At 37.1% G+C, this 16,327-nt stretch overlaps 1 protein-coding gene across 3 annotated transcripts in view; it reads right to left on the bottom strand.

Moving 5' to 3' along the window:
- Positions 1 to 5,681, bottom strand: part of FER (tyrosine-protein kinase Fer) — a 285,225-nt gene extending 279,544 nt beyond the window's left edge. For 2 of the 3 annotated variants that reach the window (XM_081748884.1, XM_081748885.1), the window contains exon 1: positions 5,497 to 5,680. The gene's annotated coding sequence lies outside the window, so the exon portion shown is untranslated. Of the gene's footprint in view, positions 1 to 5,496 lie in introns of all 3 variants that reach the window. The other variant, XM_081748883.1, reaches the window with a different exon arrangement.
- Between the last annotated feature and the right edge of the window lie 10,646 nt (positions 5,682 to 16,327).

Here is a 16,327-nt window from a genome sequence, read left to right as displayed (position 1 = left end):
TGAAAGGGTCGTCCCTTTCAGCAGCGATGCTATACGAGACGTGGACTATTGATTAACGTGGAATCCGAACCACATGAGCTTCCGCCGGGAATCGAACTCGGGTCTCCCACACAAAAGGTGCGTACGCTAACCGCTTAGCCACAAAGAAGCTCATGTCTATCAAGTGAACTGTCAAAACAAACTGAATTGAAATATCGTACGTAATTCTGAAGTATTGTAATTAACAGTATGAACATTCAAAACACTGAAAATACTTGCCCATTCCCAATTACGAAATTGGGCTTAGAAACTGCCTGTACACTATTCTGATCTCAGAACGTACTGGAACTCCCCAGTGCCCTAGTACCTTACGTGCTTCTTTGGTGCACGTGATCCCGGGTGCGATTCCTGGTGGGAGCATTAATAAAATTTGAAAGCATTACGGCGTTTCTGATTCCACTTTAAACTGTACGTATAAGTCCACGACTCATATAGCCTCGGTGCTGAAGCAGTGATGCTAACTTTTAATAAACAAACAAACCTAGCAAGTATAGTATTAAAAATTCAATAATAGACAGTAAAATATTTCTACACCAAAATACTGATGCGAAAAATTCATTACTTAAGGATCAGAATGGCAGAAGAAAGCTTTAAGACGGATTTTTTAAAAAGTTATTTTTATCGGTCGCTGAGTAAATTATTACGGAAGGGGGTATGTTGAGCATTAGAATATTGTTCTCTACGGAGTAGAAACGTGGAGTTGTGAATGGTGTAAAAAAGTTAAAGAATTGGCGCGGGAGACCCGGGTTCCATTCCCGGTGGAAGCTCATGTATTCGGATATCCAGTTAATCTCTAGATCGACGTCTCGTATAGCCTCACTGCTGAATGGGACGAGAAACTCCAATCAAGAAATCTGGAAGAATGTTAATGTGGGTATGAAGAAGAAAATAAAAAGCACCATCCTGGAGTTGAATGAAAAGAGAAGTTTCTTAGGGCATTATTTGAGACGAAAATGACTTACTTGGTCTATCTGGAATTTAACGTCCCTTTCAGTACCAAAACTATATGAGGCGTGGACCTACATCTAAACGTGGGATCCGAAAACCATGAGCTTCAACCGCGAATCGAAACCAGGACTACACCAGTACACTACCAATACAGCCATGAAGAAGTTAGAAGGTCTTAAGAATAATGTAACTATTGTAGAAATCCTGAATCGGAGGAATCGCATCCGTCCCCCTCTTTTTCTCTATGAACTAAGAGATCCTCACTCAATATAATATTTTAACGTATGACAAATGAAAATCTAGTAGTAAGTACCCGCAAAGCAATGATCCAATCACCTCAAAACATACGTAACTTTAATTTAGATGTGACCGAAAATATCAGGACGAACCAACCCCTAAGTGATAACTCCCACGTCTATTAATTTTTAAAAATACAATTATTACATTACTACAGCATTTTGCAAGTTTCGAAAGAGAATGAAAAAAATAATAATACATCTAACAAGAAAAGCATGATGTGATTATAAAACTTACCGGAAAATGAAATGAAATCTTTAAGTTTAACGTCCCACGATTATACCGGTTAGGCTAAAGGAAGCGGTGATAATGAGAAATGAGTGAAATGGTGGAATGAAGAAAGTGGGAGGAAACGGGAGACCCCGAGAAAACCCACGAGCACGGCGTTTGTCCACCACAAAGTCCACACGGCGCGAGCTGGAATCGAACCAGGGACCCCAAGCACTGGAGGTGAACGCTCTACCACTGAGCCGCCGCGCCCCCCAAAAACTTATCGGAATTCAACTTAGCCATTACATATCATATACGTATCTCCTTAACTAGTTTTCTTATCATTATTATTTCATGGTTAGCAGAGTAAATCACCTATACTAATTCAGAGTTTTATTTATTTATTTATTATAATTATTATTTTGGGATAATGAAAATAAGAAAAGCTTCTCTCACAAGAAGTTGTTATGACAATTGTTAGAGATATTCCTTTCTTCCGACATTCTTAATTTTTTTTTCTAAATATAGGAAAAGAATCCGCAATGACATGAATAATGAATGTCCTTAATTAATATCGGTACATGACGTTTGTGCGCCGCCGTTTGGGCGCGAGTTAAATTAAAAAGTCATAATGTTAGGCGCTGAGTACTAAGTTCGAATCAAGATATCACAAGGTGTCTATTGTAGTGGAAGTCCTTGAATTATACTGGATTGTGTTTTATATACTAGAAATACTGGAATTTCAAAATTCTAAAAACTGAATTAACAATTAAATTTTGTAAATTTAAGTTCCAACCAAATTTAAGTGTGCTTTTTTATTTGATAACTTTTCAAGCCAAAGGTAAGTCGACCAGACTAGATATGATTGATTGCATTACATACATAGCAAGCCTATTCCATTAAAAAACTCAAAGCAGGCCTTCTATTGTAGTTATGCAATAAGTGTGAGTGTCAAACACATTTCTAGTGGCTAAATGACCAATATATGTACACTTAACTATTATTTTTCACTTTGAAATCGTTCTTTTTTTTCTTTCGCCACTTTCTTTAATACAGATTAAATTCTTACAATGGGACGAAAAAAAAAAGTGTGTTAAGCTTTGACTTTTATATTGGAATGTTAATAAAAAAAAAAGTGATACCAAAAATACGGCATACTGCAGTTCCTAAACTCAATGTTTTATAGACACCCTGTATGCGAAGTGTGTCTTAGACATCCTGTATGCGAAATATCTTTCCCTCAACTCGATTAGGATTTAGGATTTTTAGATTTCTGGGCTCTTGGCATCTAAGGCAATTTAGCCCGTCACGTTTGAGGGGACACACTATCCGGGGAAAGGGAAGGAAGGAAGCGGCCTGGACCTATAAATTAGGTACCACCCCGGCATTTGCCTGGTGTGAATGAGGGAAACCTCATTCAGGGTGGCTGGCCTGAAAGAGCGTGTTACATTTTTTCGATTGAGTGCCCCACCGGGAATCGAACCCGGGACTACGCTACGCGGGGCCACTTCCCTCAACTCGAGTGCGTGGAAATCTTTTATGGGTAGTTCTTTATTGGACTTAAGGAAGAGAAGAGTTTGGCAAACGTAATATGAAAGGAAACAAATTTTGATATTCTTAAGTATGTAATTGTTAAGTTTTTTGAAAAAATACAAAAATTAAATCAATATGTTTTAATTAACATTAAGAAAATTATTAACAGTTCGTCTGATTCCTTCATTTCCTAGCTTCCTTATATAATATAAAAATTAGATCAACATTAGATCAGAAGTACAAGAATCACAGAAGTACAGAAGTGAACAAGCAAAAAAATCAATCCATGACGAGGTTAGGCAACAAATGCCACAATCGCATTAAACTATTTAATTTAGATGAATAAATAAGATAGAGATAGAAAATATACAGATAAATGAGGTGAGATAAAGATAGAAGTGTAGAATATGTATATATATCTTGATTCGCGCTTAGTTTTCAGTGCCTAGCTTACTTTATATGTCGTAAATTGTGATTTTTACTATGTACCTCGCGCCCAAACGTCCTGTCCCGAATTAATATTATACTTTTTTTTTTTTTTTTTTTTTTTTTTTTGAACTGATACGCTATACCCTTTAGCACGGGTTCTTTACATTGATGTCAACAAATGAAAATACTTGAACTCCGCCGTGGTTATATGATTGGCACACAAGCCTTCGGCACGGAAGACCTGCAATTGTTTTCTGGTGGAGAGTTTATCTTTTCGGATTCCACGCAGATGTAAGCCCATGTTTCATACAACCTCAGTGCTGGAAAAGGATGTTAACAGTTCAAACTAACCAATCGAAAGAAAATATGGTATATTTATCATTTCTTCTACCTAAGCAACTCGATATTATACATTTGTGTTAGCTTATTAGCATCAGTCGATCTTTCCTCTTGTCATTTCATGAAGTTTCAACAACAGTTCAGGTACAGAATACGGTTAGTAAATAATGCACAATCCTCGAAGTGAAGGCCATGCCACCCGCAGCAGGCGGCAGTTGCTCCTTCTGGATTATCGAAGGGTGTTTAGTTCTTGGAAATAAGTATCAAAATACACTGATGCGCTTTCACGTACTAGGATTAGGATTTTAGATTTCTGGGCTGTCGGCATCTAAGGCCACTTAGCCCATCACATATATGAGGGATAACGTCCCTCGGCGAGCACACTATCCGATGAAAGGGAAGGAAGAAAGCGGCCTGGGACCTATAAGTTAGGCACCACCTCGGCATTTGCCTGGTGTGAATAAGGAAAATCTCATTCAGGATGGCTGGCCTGAAAAAGCGTTTTTACAGTTTTACAACCGAGTGCCCCCACCGGGAATCGAATCTGGGACCGCTCACACCGAAGGCGAGAGCGTCAGCGACACTTTCACATACTATAGTATGTAATATATTTATATTGAATAGGCCTACAATCGTATTTACTCTAGTCAATTTAAGGATGCGCGTTTTGTTTTATATTATGTATTATATTGTTCTCATCTTGGGACTAGATTCCCCCCCTGGAGGAAAAAATCCTGGAGGGTTCCTGGTCGAGGCGGTTCTAAAACAGTAAAATCGGCCAGTTTGTTTCAGCTGTCGACAATGAAACATGGACCATCTGTACGCCCAATTTTACTGTTGATTGTACACCATTTTCAAGGACAATATGATTATTTAAAAAAGAACATAACTTCTTACTGTGGGGCCGAGTAATGCGCTACCCTTAAAACAACTTTTTCATTTTATTTTATAACATATCCAAGTTAAATAAAAATACCAAGCATGTAATTTATAACATTTGTCTATTATGGCAAAGTAATACGTAATTGGGTGGACTCAGAAGGACTGGAACCCCTCCACTTCGAAGCCTTGACTTGTAATATCAAAGAATTATGCGTTTCACAAAAGGGGAACGAATGTTTGTGTTATAAACATATGATAGATTATTCTCACGAACACACTCATCGTCTCTCATGAAATTTCTCTTAAAAAGAAAGAAAAAAAACTGATTTATTAAACAGAAGGCCTAGTGTAGTTCATCCTAGTCGTTTAGCTGGACTGGAACGCCGTTTCGGGAAATATTTATTTTAGATATTTGGAATTCAGAGCCGTTCCGGTAAATATATTTTTTCAGTTAAATCACCGGTCCACCCCTCTTTTGTATGTCTTTCAGTATTTACAAAGGGTCAAATTTATACTTTATACTTTAAATATGACTTAATAAGTAGTGCTATTACTGCAGTCTGACCAAGAGCAATATAAAGATTACGGGACGTGCCCCCTAAGTTCCTCCCTTTCTGCAGGTATACATAGACGTCGGCACAACATTGCACCCTGCTTCTTCCACAACTCTTCAACAATTGTTTTCGTTCCTTGACATCAAAATATCAACACCTTTACCCGGAGAATGTTCATAAGGAATGGATAAATAGAAACAAAACGTTTCAGAGATAATTTTGTTTCTTGCCAGTAAACTTATAATTACACAAAACTAAAACTTACCTTAAGAGGTTTCACGGATTGCTAACTTTCTTTTATCGAATGATTACCGTGTTAACACAACAAAAACACGCACTGAATAACACTCGCCATTCTTTACAACAGCAAGGAAAAAACTCAACGCGAATAAAGCACCTCCCACAAACGCACTTCACAGTACCACCAGCTGGACTGGACTAACAACATCTCAAGACTTGGCTCTGAACATCTAGCAGTGTTGCCTACTCACAGTACTCACAAAACACTGTAAACTTTCTATAAACTGCAACTACTGTTAGAAAATTTCGAGTTTTGTTATCAGAGTTTTTCTTTGGTGTCTGAGACCTGTGTGTTAAAGTTAAAACACAAGTTAAAACTTAAAAAAAAAAGAACATATATACAGAAATTTGGTCATTGCGCGGAAGACAAAAGTGATCGACTTTTTCCCTGAGTGGGTAACAGGTAGAACATGAAATATTCATTAAAAATTATTCAACAAAATAATCTTATGAGAAATATAAGCTACGAAATGTGTGTCTGTGAGATAAACCAATCTCATTTATGCAAAGTCAATGTGTACGTCCTCGTGACCAGGACCAGACTTCAGCCGATTGTTTCGAATCGGGCCCCGCGCTAGAATGTAGTCAACTTTGGATTGTCAATTACACACAGAAAGCATTGTAAAATATAGTCTTACATTTTTCTCGACAATTCCAGTAACTGTGGCAACTTAGGAAAGGTGTTTCTCCAAGTTCAAACCAACGAAATGCTAGTTGAAATAATCAATTCAGGAAAAACGTTTGAGCACTGTGTACAGTTCGGTAATTTTCCACATTTAATCTGAAATTAGCATGAAGTTAAGCTTAAACAAAATCATAAACGATTTTGCAGAGAAAAAAAAACTAGTAAAAAAGGAATAATGATCCTGTCAACTTATGGAATCTTTGCGGATTCTTTCGACACTCGAAGTTATCTATTATTATTATTATTATTATTATTATTATTATTATTATTATTATTATTATTATTATTATTATTATTATTCGTGAACGTTAAGCTGTTTATGATTTTCAGTAAATTTAAGCTGTACTCATAGTTCCCGGCGGTTGATGGTAAATGCAGAAACAACACTGCACCAAAAGGGTCATATGTTTTCAATGAATATCACAAGAGTTATCTAACATTTGCTGCAAAACATTGAATATATTACTTATTAATGATTTTGTCCTTAATTTTTAAAAAATAAAAATGTTTTTACACCATTTTATTTAATTCGCTTTCTGTCTCTGTCTGTTCAAATTTTGTAATCATTAACATTAATTAATACTGAAAGTGAAATATTATGCCTTCATTAAATGATTGTTTCTACATTTACAATAATTTTTCCACTCATTTCTAGTTTCTACTTAATCTAAGTAATCCAAAATGTGCATAACAAACATGTATGAACCTAATATCCTTTATATACACCGCACGTTTTAGATAAAACGAAAAGAGCTTATAAATCACGAGCGATTCGAGATAAAAGCATAAAATAGAAAGTGAAGTAGCAAAATGTCAGAACACGCGTCAAATGGAATGTTCTGCTTGTCTTACAGGGTCTTCCGAAAATTTTAAATAGCAAAGTGTATATATGATATTTTACATAATTGAAAAGATAATTGGAAAACAAATAACTTTTGTAAGGAAAAAATCGTGGAGACACCGTTTATGAAATAGCCAACATTTAATTGTGAGATTCCTGTACAGCCAAATAAAACGCCCAATGGTCAGAAATCATTAACAGCTGGAGATAAAAAGAAGAAACAAAAAGTGAGGTAGAAAAATGTGAGAACGCGCACCGAATTAAGTGCTTTGCTTATGGGGTCACAGAAGCATTTTAGCCGATCCCAAAAGTTTCAATGCACACGAGACGAGTCGAGACAGAATTTTCCTGACAAATTTCGAGTCGAGACACAGCTCTTCCAATAGAAAAGAATACATTTTTCGAGTCGAGACATCACTTTTACAGCACATTTTCGAGACGAGACAGCCTCAAATCTTGTCTCGTGCGCATCCCTAAGTTTCATCCAGTACATGGCTCAACTAGCACTCTTAGATTTCTGGGCTTTATGTAGCTGGGGACATTTAGCCCCTCACGTATGAGGGATGACGCCCCTCGGCGAGCACACTATCCGAGGAAAGGAAAGGAAGGAAGTGGTCTGGGACCTATAAGGTAGATACTACTCCGGCATTTGCCTAATATGAATGGGGAAAACCTAGAAAAACCTCATTCATGATTGTTGCCCTAAAAAAGCTTTTTACACTTTTTCGACAGAGTACCCAACCGGGAATCGAACCCGGGACTACAAGTAGCACTCTTATTGGCCAAATTGAATGATGTTGTATACATATCACAGATGACGTACGAAGTTTTAAGTTCAACCTGCTAATATGCTTGTTGAATTCGCTTCCTTCTCAAATTGAGTGTGTGTGTGTGTGAGAGAGAGAGAGAGAGAGAAAGAGAAAGAGAAAGAGAGAGGAAAAATAGGGAATTATAAATACCTTTAGATGTTAAATACGTTATTTTATAATTCTTGATTTTTGTCCACTTTCTACGCGATACAGATATAGTATTATCGTAGTATCCGTATTATTGTATTATCCTTAAATAATATTGTCCAAGTAGATTTTTTAAAGCAGTACACATGAATTTTATTACTCTCCAGAATTTTAACATTTTTGTTAGATCATGTGATAGTTTAGAGTGCACACATTGAATACGCTTTTGCAAAGATCGCGTATTTTGATAATGCAACACCCTGTTTGTTTTCAAATTCATATACGAAACTTGCGTTCCGGTCACTTGACGGTGCTACTTCCAAAGTCATGGCCTTGTTACATTTACCACAGAGATACAAGAAATATCTCTTTCAATATGTTTTTTGGATTAACTTTACATTACACGCTCCAGTTCGTCTTTATGTATATCCAAAAGCAGATTTGGTTTAGAAGTATTTTGGGACAAATAACATTGTTATAATTTTATAGATAAACCATGCTCAGTGCAATTGCGCGAGAAACGGCCACCAATTTGTGGTATATTGTTATTATTAACTAGTGTTGTTCATGTCCACAAAAGAATATCAACTGAAGCAGATAATGTAAATTGCATCACGTTGCATTCGAGTTCACCGTTCCTTTCAACACCAAGATTATATAAAGACTTTGGACCTTCTAGTTAATGCAGAATCTGAACCACGTGAGATTCCGCAGGAAATCGAATCCATGCTCCCGGGCCAAAGATGCATACGCTAAGCATTCGACCATGTGGTAGCTAAAGATAAAAATATGGTTATTATTATTATTATTATTATTATTATTATTAACTAACTAACTAACTAACTCTATGGCCTATGGAACCCGGAGGTTCAGTGCCGCGTTCACAAAAGCTCTCCACTGACTTCTATCCTTAGCTAATTGGATCCAGTTTCTACTTTGTATTCCTATCTCTGCGGGATCCATCTTAATATTATCCTCCCATCTGCGCCTAGGTCTTCCTAATGGTCATTTTCCTATGGGTCTACCAGTCAAGACTTTGAAAGCGTTTCTACTTTCTTCCATTCTAGCTACATGACCTGCCCACCTAAGCCTCCTAGACTTGACGACCCTAACAATGTTGGGTAAACCGTATAAACTATGTAGTTCCTCGTTATGAAGCTTCCGCCATTCCCCATTCTCGTTCCTCTTGGGTCCGAATATTCTTCTCAGGATCCTGTTCTCAAATACTTTCAGTCTATGTTCTTCCCTCAGAGTAAGCGACCATGTTTCGCAACCATACAGAACAACAGGCATGATTATCGTTTTATATATTTTAAGCTTCAAATTCCTCGACAGAATTCGCGACGACAAGAGATTTTGAACCGAATAGTAACACGAATTCCCTGCTTTTAGTCGACATTTAATTTCTTCGTGAATATGATTTTCGTCTGTTAATATTGATCCTAAATATTTGAAAGTATCCACTTTATCAAAAGTATTATTTAATATTTTAACGCCTCCACAATTTGCCGTATTACGGTCCCGACGCACTTCCATGTATTTAGTTTATTATTATAATGTTTACTATGTTTATTATTATTATTATTATTATTATTATTATTATTATTATTATTATTATTATTATTATTATTATTATTATTATTATTATTATTATTATTATTGGAGATTTAAGATCTCAATGCTGAATCTAAAATCGCAGATGGGCCAGACAAAAAGCATGTATGATATTTTGAGCGGAAGAGGGGTGGGTTTGAACTATGCAGACTATAAAAAGAAGATGTTAGGCAAATAAGGTTAGGAACCATTAGTTTAAACTTTATCTAAACAAAGCAAGGCGTCGTATAAACTTTATATAATTTCCTGCAGGGCCCTTCTGCCTCAGCCTGCCCTGGTGCGAATTTAGTGCAATACTAGCTTGTAATGACCACCTAACACAATTAGGTAGGTAGTTTACGCACTTAACAACACAACTGCACCGAACAAACCTTATCAGTAAGCCTTACAAGTTCCGATCCATGGCTTACTTCTTGAAATAGTGAGTGATGTTTCACCAATCAGCAGGAGGTGGAAACAGCAGTGACTGAATTTTCGCCTCTTAGGACAAGACATGGAATCTAGGATTGGCAGGGAGGTGGCTGCAACATAATCCAACATGAAGAGCTATACATGGAATGTTAACTTGTTTCGTTGTATTGTAATAAAGACAGGTATGTTTATGTTATGAACCAGAATATTGCAATACTTATGACCTTTCCTTGTAGTATACGAGGAAGAAAGTACATTACGAAATAGAAGTGGAAAATCTGGCAGCATACGTATTGTGGATATGGAGAGGAATGAAGAAAAATAATTGATTAGAATGAAAACCAATGAGAAAGAGTTAACGGAAGTTGAGGAGAGAGAAACAATCCTAAATATAGGTTAAAAGAGAAAAATCTATAAAAATGGTTTCAGTATGAATGCAATGGTAAAAATTTACAAAGGAAGGGAGAAAGAAGAAGATAACAATATAAAAGTGAATAATTCTTACGTCAAAGGGAGTAGATAATTATAGGGCCGTGGAGCATGGAATCTTGTAAGCGTCCTGCCAGGAGTAAAAGAATGATTATATAATATTACGTAAGAGATGACAAAAAAATTCTCGGAAAGGAGAAAAGAATTATCTTTTTTTTTTAAAAAAAAAAAAAATTCGAGACTAGACGATAAACATGACAATTCTGGAAACGAGACAAGACGAGAAAATTCTCAAATTTCGTTGGCAACACTACTTAGTTCGTCCAGTTCTTAAATCTCAAACACTGTTTAGTGTTACGTGATTCACAATATTATTATTATTATTATTATTATTATTATTATTATTATTATTATTATTATTATTATTATTATTATTAATTATTATTCTGCCTTTCGGCAGGTTCTGGACTAATAAGGTTTTTTTCTTTTTTCAATTTTAGATTTCAGCTTGGAAATGTTTCTTCCAGGTTTCTAGATCTTCAGCCTCCTCTTTTAACTCCCAATATTTTCTTCTATTTCTCAAATCATCGATCAGCTGTGTTCTTCTTCTTCCTATTGCTCGCTTCCCTTCCATCATTCCTTCTATGGCGGTGTGCAGACAATTGTGAGGTGCTAGGTGGCCAGAGCCAAAGCTACTGTTTACCTAACGACACCAACACAATATAAAAAAAAATGTTAAAAGGAGAGTGGCTGGGAATATTTAATTAACTGAAGTATTTACATAAAATGCAAATATACAAAATTATATGAAAGTTATTTATTCCCTCTTGGAGATCAGGTTCTCTCCTGTAAGGGCCGCCACTCCCTTATGCAGTCGGTAGAGCAAAAATTATTTCTTTCTGTAGAACAGCAGATCTCAGGGCAATCTGCATACCAACCATGCTCAAGGATGCTATAATAGTGAGTCAGTTATGAGTTTCAAATAGGTTAAAAAAAAAAATCTATACTTTAAAATTTTACAGGTAGCAGCCTGTATTGATCTCACTATGCATGGCTGGTAGTTAGTTCTTTTGGGCAGAATTCTCTCTGAGCCCCATACAGAGAGATGGTCAAACATACAACATCAAGGGGATAATGTCTCCTTGAATCACACTCCTGAAACAAAGATATCATTAGTGCAGGTACTCACCCTACAGCAATTGAATAAACAGATGTTCTGGAAAGAGTTGACAGATTTATTTCCAACAGAGGGATCAGGAATATTCACCATGGTAGATATGAGGATCATATCACACTTTATACACTAAATACTTATCACCTTTGTAGTGCACTATCACATAAACTCGTTACGTGTATATTGCTACACTTGATATTTGATCACACTAAAAAAAAAATAAAATGGATGAGAAATAATATAGGATGAACTGAAAAACTTGAAAAGGTCTGTCTGACCTTTAAATCAAAACAAAAAAAAAACTTTTATAGAAATATTTACAGAATTATTTATCTCCTCATATTTATAAAGTTTCTCGTCTCTAACTGTTTTAGAGGAGAGGGGTATTTAACTGTCGAAGAAACATATTTCACTCTAATTGTGAGTTAGCTAACACAGGTTAATGATACACAATGATAATGATTTTATACGCTGAAGCACAGTTCAAACTTCACTTGACGTTCACAAGTATTGAAATTGATTGAACACAGTGTCCTCCTAGATATGCATTCCACTATACGAAAATGTTCTGGTAGAAAATATGTTACGCTGAATATCAGACGTTAAAGAGAGAACGTTTATTATCTCCAAATTAAAAGCAAGCAAATTAATTACTTGCAGCCTTGTGCTTAAAAGTCCAAGGACAGGCACGGTGTAAATGGATTTACCGGCCTTGGTTATCTATCTCTACTTGAGATAGGTTAGTATATATATATTTCTCCCATAGTTGGCAAACTGTGGTTGTCCCATATTAACACTGGGAGTTATGAATGAGCTTCAAATTATGTGAGCTCTACTGAGTGACGGTAGCACTCAGAGCAATGTACGAATATTAAATAATAACTTCAAACTTTAAACTTCCATTGTCACTGGAGTGATAAGCACACCTGACGTATCACGTAAAATATGTGTAAGTAACACACTGTTTGTCACTGGACTATATCATGATCTTGAAGAATTTTGTACAACTCACTCGCGATACAGTTGTTCACAGGACAAATCCCGGGGAACCGAACAATTGTTCTCACCGTGTCCTGGGTCTCGAACTCTGTACGGGAAGTCAGGGACTTCCTGCTACACCGCAAAACTATCTCCTGTTACTTCGCGAGTCTAGCTTCAACTACCCCGTTCTCCAAGGAAAACGGGTATATGTTTCTGGCAAAACACAGGAAACGAAGAAACTCGCTTCTTCCAGCACCCTCTGACAAAGGGTTCATGCCTTGCGGCGAATATTGCGGGTGGTCTCCTGTGTCAATGCCCTTCTTCAGCTACCATCCGTAGCCAAACTTCACCTTTCTTGGCCGATACGTGCTGCCCCTCCTCCTGATAGCGGACAACACGGAAGCTTTTGGTTACAGCAGAAACTATGACAGATTTCCGCCTACTTTTGTTTTCCTTTGCTAGTTACATGTAAATAAACTACAGACACATATGATGTTATACATTAAAATAAAGTTAAACATACAAAGAATACATATTTATACAATTTATTAACTGTCATCTCTCTCAGAAGCAGCATTATACCCAATTTCTGTGGCCGTCGTTCAAACCGTCTGCTAACTAATGCAGCCATGCTTGCTTGGAGAGAGATTGAAGGAAACATTTTTTTTTAATTATTTCTTTTTCACAAATACAAGATCTAAGTGTCTTGTCGATAAGGGAAACACGTTGTTAAAAATAAACAGAATTTTATACGGTCTTTCCAAGAACGTGTCTAGCTTAGTACGTAAATATTAATATTAAACACAGAAAATAAGTCAAATTAGAGTATACAATTTCAAATTGGTGTTGCATGGTGGGAACCAAGCAAGAGGCTCGCTAGCCAGGTTACTGGTTTTTGGTGAACAAGGGGGGAGGAAGAGACGCTGACACTCGGGACATAGGAACTCACACCTATAGAAACCAAAATTTTCACATGTAGAAGTGAAAAAGTTTATGGCATTTTAAACAATACGAACTCCGTGTTCCAACACACTGTATCTAACCCAGTGTAGATTCACCAAAAGAAGTCTATAGGCTCTTCCTGTGTATACAATACTAATTTAGTTTCTATTCTGGGTATTTCTTTCCGTGGTGAGTTGAGATAGACCTCCCATCCTGTAGTATAGGCGACAGAAAGTCGGGAAAGAAAAAAAAAACTTTTCTCAGCTCTAGCTCTCTTCCAAGCGTTCAGAAAAATCTATATGATTCTTATAGAATCTGATCATTTCTTATTTAATTAATCTTCATCTCTGCTTTTAATTCATTATCTTCCATCATCCCCTGTTAGTTATGCGTTATGCAACAATGCAGTAATTATATGCAACCCATTAATACAACATATAATTCCTATAAAATGAAATAAAACACAATGAAATAAATACAATATAATACAATATTGTATTAATATTTACGTACTATGCTAGGTGTTTCACACTTCATTACTAATAATATCCAATAATTATGCACTGCATATGCTATATTAAGCAAATAATTATTCCACAAAATTATCATATTTACATATACATATGCAAATGTGCCCCTCATCTGCATTTCGATATGCAGATGATGTAGAAGGGCATTGGCCCTCTACATAAATTTCCCCCCTATGATTCTAGGTGCTGTACTTTCTAGTACAGGACGTAGATCATATGGAGGGCACATTTTTGTTCCTGAAATATTAGAGTTACACAATACATCACAGGTTAATAAAAAAAAACAATGTTAAACACACAATAAACATGATAATGGCAAATCAATAATCAAAAGCTAAATAAGAGAATTCAGTGTTCCCTGAATTCCATGGACATAAATGACATAAGATCCCCAATACATACACTTACACTAATACACTGAAATATACACTAACACTAACACTTTATACACTAGTTGTCACTTCCGGTATTTGATGCCTATCTGTGTGATTTGTGTCTTCTCTATGTACCAGTACCACTTTGATTCTTCTCTTCTCTGGAAATGTATGGTTTCAATAGAAACGCATTCCTTGTCATCTTTGCTTCTTTAGTTGCTGGATCCCCTAGTGTGTACATGTTACGACCAGTGGCGGCGACAATCTGCCATGGTCCTGAGTACAAGAGCAAGAGCTTCTTCGACACACCTGCTAGAGCATCCGACTTAGGGAAAACTCTAGTTAGTACAAGATCACCCACTTTGTACTCTACAGTACGGTGTGACTTGTCAAAGTTGCATTTTCGTGCAGCAGCATTCCTTTTATGGTTCTTTCTAGCAATTTCTACATAGTACTGCACGTCATGGCGCTTATCCACTTCTGGGATGTCAAACAGCCTGGCTATGTCTCTTGACATAGATTGCCCAAAGTGACACTCAAAGGCTGACACGCCAGTGGTCAGGTGTTTGGCAGAATTTAAGCACTTCTCTATCTTTTCCAAGTATTTGGGCCACAATCTTTGGTTATCATGGCACAATTTACGTAGCAAACGTACTGTAGCCTTGACAGCTACTTCTGCCATTTCTCCTTGCGGATAATATGGCGTCGAGGTGATGTGCCTGATACCAAGATCTGCTAATTCTGTTTTCCAGCGGTTAGACTGGAAAGGTGACCCTCTGTCTGTTAAGACTAGTTCCACACTAGGGTTAACTTTCAGATACTCCTTGAGTTTCCTTATGGCAGTGGTAGTGTTTGCCTTTCTGCATGCGTACAATCCTATTAGTTTGGAGAAAGCATCATAAAATACTAATACGTAATGGACTCCCCCAATTCCCTTGGTTAGAGGCCCTAACCAGTCAGCACAGACCAAATAGCCTGGCTTCTCAACTACGACGGGATTCAGTGGTCCCGGACGATAACATTGGGGGGGGTTGCTTTTCTGGCATAGTTCGCAGGAAGCACAAAAACGCCTCACACTTGCCCTCATCTTTGGCCATACGAAAAATTCTGATAGAAGTGGTAGTAGTTTACTGGCCGACATGTGCCCTCGATCTGAATGGTAATAATCGAGCAGTGGAACTACTAACACTTCTGGGATGCAAATTCGGACTCCTTCCCGGTCACGCTTGCATAAGCGCCCGTTCAATACTTCAAAACGGTGACAAGCACCATTCACCTTTGGTGAGTCCGTCTTCTCTTCGACGCCTTTCTTGATCTTGCCGTAGACAGGATCTGAAGACTGCATCTCCGGTAGTATGGCTATCATCTTCCTCAACTCACATGGGATTTCCGTCAGGATGGACATCAGCGACTCCTGGAGGATAGGCTTCCGTGCAACACTGAGGTCTTCTTCTGTGTGAGGAGGGTACCTAGAGTGATAATCACTCAGATTCTCATTGGACTTGACAAACTGGAACTCGAAATTGAAATTTGAGAGCAACATCGCCCACCGGGTGATGCGCTGGTTTGTTAGTCTACAATAGAGAATAAACTTAAGAGCAAGGTGGTCACTGCGTACTATGAATTTAGTACCAACTAAGTACTGTTTAAACTTAACAACGCCATCTATGAGTCCATAAAATTCCTTCTCCGTTATTGAATAGTTGCGTTGTGCGGCATTGAACACACGTGACGTAAAAGCAATGACACGAATGTCATCATTGTCATCACGCTGGTACAATAGAGAAGAACACGCAATATCACACGCATCACATTCGAGAATCAATTGCTTGTCAGGCAGGACGGTTTTCAGAACTACT

Source organism: Thermobia domestica, chromosome 2 (assembly GCF_964235325.1).
Source record: "Thermobia domestica chromosome 2, izTheDome1.hap1.1, whole genome shotgun sequence".
In the NCBI taxonomy this organism is placed as follows: domain Eukaryota; kingdom Metazoa; phylum Arthropoda; class Insecta; order Zygentoma; family Lepismatidae; genus Thermobia; species Thermobia domestica.
This window is presented reverse-complemented; position numbering and strand designations above follow the sequence as displayed.